Source organism: Dermacentor andersoni, chromosome 4, assembly GCF_023375885.2.
Source record: "Dermacentor andersoni chromosome 4, qqDerAnde1_hic_scaffold, whole genome shotgun sequence".
In the NCBI taxonomy this organism is placed as follows: domain Eukaryota; kingdom Metazoa; phylum Arthropoda; class Arachnida; order Ixodida; family Ixodidae; genus Dermacentor; species Dermacentor andersoni.
In genome coordinates, this window is record NC_092817.1 from 33,231,525 (window position 1) to 33,243,979 (window position 12,455).

Below are 12,455 nucleotides of genomic sequence, written 5' to 3' on the forward strand. Positions count from 1 at the left end.
CGCAGCGCACGAAGACAAGTTCTCTATGCATATAATACAGCGCGGAGTCTGAAACAGCCTGCACCATCCGTGAGTAACATAAGTTTGCCTTCTTGGAGGATTAGCTCACCTTAATCTGTGAGCGTCTGCAAGACACGTCAAGCCAGCACTTCGTTGTCCGTCCTTGCAGCGAACCTTCACTACACATAGTATGCACGTACGTCATTCAATGATAATCCGCGACTTCCGGTTTACGGCAGCTCATCTTGGAGAACGTATAGGCCTATGCGCGCGCCTGTTGATAAGGTACCCCAAGATAGCGGAAGGTAGCGGAAGCAGCGGATGTGACGTCACGTGCATACTATGTATTGTCACCATATCAGCGCAGACAGTCGCAGACAAAATGGCGCCACGCGTTTGTAACGCCAGCCTGTTTGCTTGTAGTCAGGTACCTATAGAAACCGCGGTGCAGTCTTCATGCTACACAACTGCTGTAAATAACGACTTCGTGTAACTGGGCGGAGCTACACTTTTTCTACACCAGTTAAAAAAATTGCGACTTCCTACACTACCTATACATAGTATGCACGTACGTCATTCAACGATACTCCGCGGCTTTCGGTTTACGGCAGCGCCATGTTGGGGAACCTATAGTATCCTATAGGCCTTGCGCGCGCCTGTTGATAAAGTACCCCAAGATGGCGGAAAGTAGCGGAAGCCGACGACAGCAGCGGATGTGACGTCACTTGCGTACTATGTATACTCGCGTAGCCAGTGTCATAGAGTTTCATACAATAATATCTGTGGCCAGTCTAGCTGGAAAAAAAGAAAGACCTACTATGTCACCTCTTTGTCCCCACATTTCATGTCTTGATTTCTCGGATGTATGTAACATAGTTTATGAGCACTCTTGCGAGCTCTTAATTCAATGAGTTCACTTGAACTAGTTAATCTCTATGTGTGCAAGGTTATGAAAGGGCCCCATATGATGCCTCGCGGTAAGTAACGGAAATTTGCCTTCGCCTTGTTTGTGAAGTGCACCACAATCTCGGCTGCTAATTCAGTAAAAGATGGCTATGCTGTGGTGCAGCCTACACAAAGACCGTACGAAAGAGTTCATGTCTTCCCAGGCTCTTCAACCTGGGCGGGTCCACGTATGGTCGTCGGTTGGAACGACGAAGTTGAAAATACCCGTAAGGGAGACGCCACGCCGACTGAAACACTACACTTTAATACAGTACTGGTCGTCATTTTCTAGCTTTTTGCTGCTTCGCCTTCACCGTCCTTTGTCCCAATCACCTTCTAGACAGCGCACACCGTAGCCTCTGCTATCTCCTGGCCATTAACATATAATTGACAAAAAGGAAGACGAAGTCGCCGAAGCTATAGAAGATGAAGGCTAGTGCTGTATTAAGGTGTATTGTTGAAGTCGGCGTGTCGTCTCCGTTACAATTTACTTGGTAAAACTTCTATCATCTATGGACACATTTTTTTAAACACAGAAGCGCGGTTATACGCAGGATGGGCTCCAGTAAGCCGCTGATCGCGATACTGCATAATTTAGTAACGGAATTGCTACAAACTTAAAAGTTTTGCACCCTTTGAGGCTTATCTTGTCCCACAACAACAACCGTCATCTGCCTCGCTTGCATTTCCTTTCTTGAAAACTCTGCAGTCACTGCTTTACTGCCGAGAATGCTATGTCACACTGATAACGCGCGTACCCTTCGTGACCTGGTAGTATATGGGGAAACAGCGCTGGCCAGGAGGAACTACGACAGTTTTCATGTGTAACTAAAATATGCTGACACCGTACGATTAGGAAGGTTACCAAGATGGCACGACATATTTAACGATAAGAAACGAGCGTCTGTATCAAAGTTTGCTTAGCCCGATGCGGCCAGCCAAGTTCTGTCCATGGCCATGCGCGTTGCATTGAGCGCCATGCGCTGGTATACGACCTAGCACGTCGGTTCCCTGTCATTTGAGGAGCCGTGAAAAGTGTGACTCAAGACGATCGGTGAATTTGCTGACACGAAATCACCGTACGTGCTACTGGAAACTGTGTCTACCGCTCGCTAGGCTGTGTGTTACGGCGCTGCAGCTGTAGGCACGCTAAAGTCCCTTGATGATGTTAAGGCACGCGAAGCTTCAGCGCTGGTTGCCCATACCGGGCGCGCAGCGTTGCGGAAAGAAAATGCAGGAAAGATAGATGATTATCGTTGTGGGATAAGATAAGCCCCAAAGGGTGCAACATATTTAACAGGCCAATGTCCGCCCCCAAGCGCGGAGAGGGGTAGCTGATTGACCGCTGACTTAATTAGGGCCGACTTTGGCAACTTTGCTCAGGAACGTATATCACCGGTGTTGCGCCAAATATTTCTGACGGACGCTGAGCGAAACCACTCCACACACTGAAAATAAATTATTTGGACCGGTCCACCAGAGTGCAGTTCTTTGTTTTCCATCATTGATGTATAGGGAGGCAGCTTTAGTTCACTTGATGGATTGAAGTTCGGGCTCACGCTTTCTTTTTTAATATTGTACCGGTGTCACACTACTAATTTCGATCTCGATCAAGCCGGATCCGGATCGAAATTCTCGACCGCGATTGGCTCCCTCGCGCAACTTAATTGCTCAAGGGAACCCATCGCGACCGAGAACTTCGATCCGGATCGGGCTTGATCGCGATCAAAAGTGCGCCGTGTGACACCCGTATTGAGAGCGTGCTGCTTTAGGTGGTTTTAATTTATGTGAGCTAAATAAAAAAATATGGTATGGTAGCATAAAGGTCGAATGCAAGCAACCTTAAGATGCTATATGCTAGCTGTGACGATTAACTAGAATCCCCGTGCCCGTGGCTAGAAAATTGTCGCCGCTGTGCTCGATTAGTTATGGTGTTCCAGTAAAACCAGTACTTCTAAATAACATGAAAAGAATTGCCAAAAATGATACAGCAAACAGGTAAAATATCTGTAAAAAGTAAAAGCTGAACAAGTACTAAACTTAAAAAATATATTTGTTACAAAAGGTTGCAAGCCCCTCCGCACCCACCTATAGGACTGTCTTTCCGTCTGACTACTGTTCGTTAACAAGTAGTACCTGCGATTTCAAGCTAGAAATATCGCGGCGCGGTAAAATGCCGGTACATTTCGCAAAACGCCTGGGTCCGCATAAAAAAAAAAAGAATAACGGATTCTGGGGTTTTACGTGCAAAAACCACGGTGTGATTATGAGGCATGCCGGATTAATTCTGACCGCCTGGGGTTCTTTATATTGTACCCGATGAACGGTACACGGGCGTTTTTTCGAATTCCGCTTCCATAGAAATGCAGCCGCCCCGGCCGGGATTCGATCCCGCGCCCTGGAGCTTAGCAGATCAACGCCAGAGCCACTGCGCCACAACGGCGGGTGGCCCGTATTCATCGAAGGTTCTTACGCGATAACTGCTTGCACGAGCAATCGTCTGAAGATTTCTAGCAGCTATAGGCGATCGTGACTTCAGACATGGCGAAGGCGGCTGGCCAATGGCAAACAGCACTTACGAATAAGACGCTTGGTTGCTGTGACCTTGGGACCCATGGAGGAGGGTGTTTTTTTTTCCCTTCCCTCTATGCATGTTGCGACCATAGACTACTAAAACTCATCAATGCGCTATATGGACGTTTAGCAAATATAGTTTCGTACTCTCCGGCGGCCTTGCGCAGTTGTATGTACTGATGTTTATTCCCAGTGGAGGCCAGCACAATATCGTCGCGAGAGCTGGCCGGCAATCTCATTTGGCCCGGGTAGGTTCGTATAGAGAAGCCCAGTGAATCTGTCATTAGCAACCCCGCCAGCGCCTCGTTAAGCGTGATAAAGGCGGCCGCTCCCGCGACACTCTTGCATTTCGAATTGCCCGAATGTGACCCGCCAACAGGCCACGCGCGCATGTTTGCGCTACTGCATGCGGATGTGGCGTTCAGTGTCCCTGTATACGCCGGAGGGGAATTGAGGCCAAACAAACTTGTTGCTCGCGGTATCAGAAAACTTTGCTACTTTCGAGGGCGCTGGTAGACGAACCAGCTTGACCAGATACGCACCAGTGGTACATTTTTAATGGTGTTGGTTGCAATGTCGCGGTACCATTTCCTGTATGCGAATCAATATGGCCAGCGGAAGTGAGGACCTTCGCAGCAAGGAATCTATGACCTTGTCCACTGTTCAGGGGATTAAACTGATTATTCAGGTGATTAAACTGTTCAGGCGATTAAGGGAGGTCGTCGTCATCATCATCATCATCATCATCATCATCATCATCATCATCATCATCATCATCATCATCATCATCATCATCATCATCATCATCATCATCATCATCATCATCATCATCATCATCATCACCAGCATCATCATCATCATCATCGTCGTCGTCGTCGTCGTCGTCATCATCATTATGAGCAGCAGCAGCAGCATATTTTTATCTCCAATGCAGGACGAAAGCATCTCCCAGCGATCTCCAAGCACTCCTGGGTTGCGCTAGCTGCTTCCAACTTGCGCCTGCAAATTTAATAATTTCATCACTCCACCTAATTTTCTGCCATCCTCGACTGCGCTTCCCTTACCACAGCGCACATTCTGCAACTCTAACGGTCCATCAGTTATCTGCCCTACGCATTACATGGCCTGCACAGCTCCATTTTCTTTTCTCTTAATGTCAACTAAAATATCTGCTACCCCCGTTCGCTCTCTGATCCACACCGCTCTTTTCCTGTCTCTTAACGTTATGCCTGACATTTTTCATTACATCGCTCATTGCGCAGTTCTTAACTTGTTCTCGAGCTTCTGTATTAACCTCCAAGTTTCTACTCCCGTGTGTTAGCAGCGGTAAAATGCAATGATTGTATACACTTTTCTTTTCAACGACAGTGGTAAGCTCTCAGTCAGGATTTGGTAACGCCTGCCGTATGCACTCGAACCCATTTTTATTCTTTTGTAAATTTCCTCCGCATATTTAGGGTCTCCTGTGAGTAATCGATCTAGATAAACGCACTCCTGTACATACTCTAGAGGCTGACTGGCGATCATGAATTCTTCTTTCCTTGCCAAGCGATTGAACATTGCTTTTGTCTTCTGCATAATAATCTTCAGCTCTACTATTACACTTTCTCGATGAAGGTCCTCAATCATTTGTTGCAATTCATATACATTGTTGCTGAACAGGACAATCTCATCTGCAAACGGAAGGTTGTTGAGACATTCGTCGTTGATCCTCACTCCTAAGCCGATCCAATCTAACAGCTTGAATACTTTCTCTAAACATGCACTGAATGACATTGGTGTCTTCTTGCCCGACCTCTTGATAAGTAAATTTCTACTTTTCTTGTGAAGATGCAAGGTAGCTAGGGAATGTTTGTAGTAAAGGTATTTTTGAGACCGAATCAAATGTGAATGCCGCCCATGGCCATGAACCAAAAGCGAATCGAATCGAATATCGAATAATTTTCGAATAGTTTTCGCATAATGAATGGTCGTTATCACAACTGATATAAAACGATCTTCACATCCCGATATTCATAAAGTTAGCAAGTTTCTGTCATTACATAGTACGTTAGGAAGTGCTGTTTATTAAAAGCACGAATTGAGCATTAGGAGCAAACAATTAACTAGTTTCTTCGCATGCACAGGGCTCTCCAGAGAGTGCGAATGATCGCTGTGCAGCATGTAAAGTATGGCTACCTAAGTGGCGTAGCCTGCTCCGCTACGCAAGTTCTCATGTTATATGTCTATATTATGCTCGCGGGGGTCAAAATTTACCGTGCTTTTGCTCCAATTTTATGTTCATTTGGGCGCAGTTGACGTTTTTAAATGTTCGAAAAGTATTCGAAAAATATTCGAATTTACGAATAGGAGACTATTCGAATCGAATAGTGTCCTATTCGATTCGAAGACCGAATCGAATAGGACACTATTCGATTCATTATTCGGAGGTTTCCAATATTCGCACACCGCTAGTTTGTAGATATTTCCGAAGATACTGCAGTGCCTCCATGACTCCTTGTATCCCTACTGAATCAAATGCCTTTTCATAATATATGAAAGCCGCATAGAGATCCGCAGATTTCTAAACTACCTGATTGACGACGTCGACAGGATCCATTGCAGAATATTCCTTTCTGAAGCCAGCCTGTTCCCTTGGTTGATTGAAGTCATGCGTTTCGCTCATTATATCGGAAATTATCTTGGTGAATATTTTGTACAATACTGAAAGCAAGCTAATGAGTCTATAATTATTCAATTCTTTAACGTCTCCCTTCTTATCGATTAGTGTAATGTTGGCATTCTTCCAGCTTCCTGGTGTACTTGAAGTCGTGAGGCATTGGGTGTTAAGGGCCGCAAGCTTTTCAAGCATATCTCATTTATATTTGAATAATTAGACTGCTATCCCATCTTCTCCTGCCGCTTTTCTCCGGGACATGTATTGCAAGGCCTTCCTAACTTCATTGCTAGTTATAGAAGGAACCTCTGTACACTGTTCATCTCTACTTTCAGTGAAAGTAGCGTGACTGCATGCTCTGGTTACTGCACAGGTCAGTATAGAAGCTTTCTGCTTCTTTTTCCACATAATCGATATTACTGATGACATTATCCTGCTTATCTCTCACTGCATAGGTTTTGCCCTGTCCTATGCCAAGTTTCACTGGTTTCATGCTGCGGCCATTTTTTACTGCTTCCTCCATCCTTCCGAGGCTACAATTTCTAATACCAGCACTTTCTTCGTGTTGGTAAGGTTTGACACTTCAGTGAATTCTATCTGATCTCTTGAATGAAACGCTTTCATGTTTTGTAGTTCATTTATTAGGTACTTTGTTACTCTGGAAACCTTACCTAAATTTTGCCTTAGTGCCTTACTTCCCGCTTCAATTACTGCTTCTGAAGTCAGTCCGAAGAAATGGTGGCGTAGCGCAGAGGTAGAACACCGGGCTTGTAATCTGAAGATAGTGAGCTCGAATCCCCATCCACTCAACTACATTTTTCCGGTTTGAAGCGACGCCTGACGCCAACAACAACAACAAAAAAGTTCCCGGGAGCTTGTGGCACTGTGCTATTCCAGGTGCAAATAAATGTGCGTGTTCTCGGGAACCCAGTCAGTGGGCCGCGTCTTGCCGATTTGCTAAGCAGGCACGTAATCGCTATGCTGAAAAAAGCGTTGCGCCAAGTGAACTGTTTTATGTGGTTTAATCAATCGGTTTCACATATGCATAGGTGTCCCGAGTATCCTGTGCCAATATTTTAAAATATGCGAGTGATACGTACAAAATGACGTACAGCGCGAAGGACAAGGACTGCGAGAGACAACATACACTGCGCAGCGTATGTCGTCTCTCGCAGTCCTTGTCTTTCGCGCTGTACGTCATTTTTTATCATGAATTACCAACTAGCCCAAGCAACCACCCTAGTGCCACGTAGTTGGACAAAGAAGGTAATGTTGTTGGCCGTTGTTTGGAGCAAGTCACGCTGTTTTTTGTATTTCGCCTAATTGTATAATTAATTATTACTAATTAAAAAGCTTCTCATATATTATAATCAGAGTGAAATTGTCAACAAGAAAATTGTAGGCCGTCATGAAAAATTCCCGATATATCTTTGTTCGGCTCTATACGTGCTACGTACATAAAATATTTTTTTCCAAGCCTGAACGAAAAACCATGAAAAAAAAAAAAAACTGTCGCGTGACTAGTCGCGCGGTACGTTTCGCGGGATTTCTAATATCACTGCCTTTACTTTGCTGCCGACATAATCACGTTGGCCTTCTGTTTCTTTTGAAACTCCTTCACGGTATCCTCGCCTGCCCCCAACTCCTCAGTTGCATCATGTTTCGTATTCCGCGCAAGATCACGAGAGAACATAGACCTTTAGTGTTCCTGCCTCCTGCCATCACCAACACTCATCCGTTCCCAGAATACATAGTTTTGATAACGCTTATTTTCACGATCTCAGTATTTTTCATGATATGGTACAGCCTTATTAAAGGAGGGATGGTTCATCGGGCTATTAAGGACAACGGAGTTTGGGGAATTTGAGAGGTGAGGACAGGGCCAGCCACCGAGGAATGCTTCCCCGCATGGTTACACCCTGCGGAGAATACCCGATTCCGCAGCAAAGGCGAACAGCGCTCGCAGGACACCGTCGGCCTCCGCCGAGGGACGGATACACTCCTCGAAGCTGGCCACTTGCCCCTGGTGTTCTCGTCGGAGGGCTGCATATTTTGGGCACACCCGCAGCAAGGGCTCGATGATTGGCGCAGCTGACGTTTTGCACGCCGGGCAACCTGTATGTATGGCTGGCAGCTCTTCCGCCGTGCTGTCCCGGAAGGCGTCTTATTTCCTTGTGGGCCCGCCAGCGTGCAAGTACATTCGGCTTAAGTGCAGTACCGGTGCGGGCCTTGTGTACGAGTATTTAACATGCCGCGCGGCAAGCCTGCAGGCAGTGGAGGTTCGGCGTACGCTGTTGTGGGCGTTTACGTAGCTGCCGTTGCCTTTGTGCTTGTTCTGGGAAGGATGTCTCTTCGCTTCCGTCATTTCGCAGTGGCACACAAGCCGCTACGTCGGTGTGGCGGTTAAAGGCTAGTTAACTTCCTCGTATACTCCGCAGCGGACGAGAAGCCGCCATACCCGAGCTCTGACTGCGTGCACCGTGCGCAGCCTCCTGCTTGCCTCTGCTATCTTCCTTACGATGGGGTCAGCGTGGGGCTCGCGTTCATAACACGCTGTGGTTGTTCTTTTCTCAGCTTTGCGTTGTTGTGTCATTGTTTCACCCATTGTTTAACTGCCCTTCTCCTCCTTTCTCTTTTGTATTCACACTGCGTTTTGTCGTATGTACGCTCTTCTTTTCATACTTGATCCTTTTATTCATTGTTTCTTACTTACATTCCCCTGCAGTCTCTTTTTGTTAGTTCTTTAATGTATGCATGCGCCAGCACTCAGACCTTCCTGTCTTTCCTTTGTCCTTCTCTCTCTCTGTTTCTGGGCATTGTAATTACAGGATTGATTTATTGAGTTAATAATAATAATAATAATGTACACATACATTGACTACGCCAGAGAGAAAGAGAAGCGAGCTAGAAATTGTCCCCTGAAAGGGTCGCCAAGCCCATCCGCTTGACGAGGAAAAAGATATATATATATATATATATATATATATATAGAGAGAGAGAGAGAGAGAGAGAGAAACCCTGTACAATAACTGCCCGGTCTCCAGCAAGAGTGTTTGTTTCGACCGTTTGCATATAGTGCTATTTGCCTGTAATGAAAGTACACACTTCGAGAGCGCATCAGCCATACTGTTTTCTACGGTTTCACCACCACCTACAGTGTAGGGTAACAAACCGGGTGCTCTTCTGGTTGACTTCCCTGCCTTTCCTGTCCTTGCTCTCTCTCTCTCTCTCTCTCTCTCTCTCTCATTATATTCGGTTTCAGTGGCTGTTAGAGTTCCTCCCCTACAGCTATAGCTAAACGCTACGGCGTTCGTAAAACACACTCAACACGCCTTGGAGCGCTGCCATACGTAAGTTATGGCCGCGCTCAGCCGGGCCATACGCAGCCACAGCCAGAGTAGAACGACCCCCCCCCCCCCCCTTATTTCCCACCTCTGCTTCCTTGGGCGCGATGGAATACGGCTCGCTTTCTTCCCGCCTTCTTCCCTTGCGCGCGAGATCAAGCCGCCACCCTTCGTGACTCACCCTCGCACGCTTTCACTCGCAACTACAGTGCCTACAGTACACGGCACGCAACAACGGCCTTATCGCACTTGAAATTTATACAAAACATCACGGCGACGGCGAGAGTGACGACGGCGGAAATTCGCCTGAAGTGTCCATATAATAGATATCGCAATAATATGAACATGGTGCCTTGTCTGGTCAACCGAGGGCACCAAGCCTCGCGCATAACGCGTGAAACCAAGGAAAAAAAAACGAGTATTCAGTGATTATTTGTTACGCTCACAATTCAGCCAATAACGTGAAGCTTTCTATACACATTGCACCTCTAATTTGTCCCTACTTCCACTGAATGTGAACTTGTGGCGTTGAGTTCTTTCAGGACATTGGGGTACATAGCGATACCGGCCGTACCACGCTTTCGAGCACTTGCTTAATTAAGCAATCTTTTACAATGCCCCTAATTAGCTGACGTTCTTAAAGCTTTGGCCATACATCACTCATAGATACCCCCTATTTCCTCGAAATGTCAAGTTTGTGGCACGTTGACTTCTTTCAGTACACTGGGCAAGCTTTCTGCGTTGTTCGTAAAGTACGCTTGTAAAGCTTCGGAACGCTTGTATGAACTATATTATATAGAAGTTATAATTAACCTACACGGTTTGAACTATTGCCGTAGATGGTCACAACATGCTTTCCTATTTCAACAAAATACAAACAACATGTCTCGTTTGGTTCACCGAATAGACCGGGAAAGCCAATCACGAGCCTCGCATTAAGCACGAATGTAGAGAGAATGCAAGTCAGTTATTATTATCAGAGCTCATACATAACATACCCATTTAAATCTTTTGGTGAAAACCCCCCATAACATAGCCTCCATGTTCTTTAAATATAAAATTGCTACCACCTTAGGTTCTTGCGGGGCAGTCGGGGAACTTTGTAAGCGTTTCATGCAACGCGTATAGTACACAGACAAGAAACGAGGGTTTAACCATTTTGATTTATCCTGTACTTACACCACCTCCATTTAGGGCTGCGCAGCTTCCTCACCTGGAGATCCGACATCTCGACACTTAATGCAGCCAAACGCCTTTACAACGAACACCGCTACAACGAAGTAACCTATATAACCAGGCATTTATTGTGTCCCGGCCGAATCCCTATATTTCACACGTATTGTGAACGACTCTACAACGATGCCCATTACAACGAATTTGCCTGTACAAGGATTGAATTTAGGTCTCCCCGACGGCCGATTTGTCGCTTTACAGTGAACGCCTTTACAATGAAACAACCTATATGTCAACGTGGCAAAGAAAACGAGTCGTCACGGACACGCAGAGCTGCAGACAATACAGAGCATGCGCCTGCCATGGGCGCGCACCTGTTACCGGGCAGTCGACGTCCACTGCTCGCTCTGTGAGATAGGAACGCGACAGGGTCAACAAACGCAACCTATCGAATACCTCATTTCTTTTTACTAACATCGGAAGCATTATCAACAAAGGTGTTGCACTGGAATCGGCCATCGACACATGCGGATCTGACATTATCGCGTTAACCGAAACGTGGCTTCATCCACAATTGGGGACCATGAATTATTCATCAACTCGTGTGATTTTTCTGTTTACCACTGTGACCGCGATACACGCCAAGGTGGCGGTGTACTGCTGGCGATAAATAAAAGGCTGCCTTCAGATTGCATTAAAATTACATCCGGTTTGGAGATTGTATGGGCAGTCGTAAAACTAGCATATCAAAAAATAATTTTGGGCGTCTTCTATCGCCCCCCAAATTTCACTGCAACATTTGTGAGCGATTTGCATTATGCCATTCATAGTGTTTGCTCTCGTCACACCACAGTGCCAATATTCTTGCTTGGTGAGTTTAATATGCCGAATATTATGTGGAACAATGATGCCCCCATAGTGTATCCTAACTCCTCTATGGCGCAAGATTTCTTAGAATTCTGCAAAACATTTTCGATGACCCAAATCGTTAAGGAACCAACAAGGATAACCACGTCTGTTTCCGATACACTTGACCTTGTTTTTACTACCCGACCCGATCTTATTTCCGACATAATAAGCTTGCAAGGTATCAGTGATCATTGCCTACTTTCATTTAAAGTTTGCCTCGAGAGACCTAAACCGATTAAAAAAAATCAGGACATTAAGAAATTATAACAAGGCTGACTTTCTTTCAATTAATAATGAACTCGCAGTGTTCCTTGGTGAATACTTGCGTGAATCTGAATGCCGTAATGTTCAGTCAAACTGGAATATCTTTGTTAATAAAGTGACTGAATTAACAGATAGGCACATCCGTGTTTACACGACCACCTCTAATCTAAAAAAAAAACAAACATGGTATAATTGTCAGCTAAAACGCTTGTCTAATAAGAAAATCGCCTGTTTAAATCAGCCAAACTAAGCCGTACCAATGTTCGTTGGTCAGCCTACAAATAGAGTGCCGATGAGTACGCGCAGACCCTAAAAACGCCAAAGACAACTTCCTAAGCAGCACATTACCTTCTATGCTTAAAACTAACCCTAAACGATGGTGGCGCATGGTTAATTTTAAAGACAATAATATAATAGCACTCAGTGACCTCAATGGTGACGCTATACAGGCCAACCAGTGTCCCGGAGTACTAAATGAAGTTTTCGCAAAACATTTTTCGTTACCCAGCAATTCCACTCCGCCACACCTACGACCATATGACCATGATGTAATGCTCCCTCTCGTTATCAGCTATGATGGTGTCGCAAGC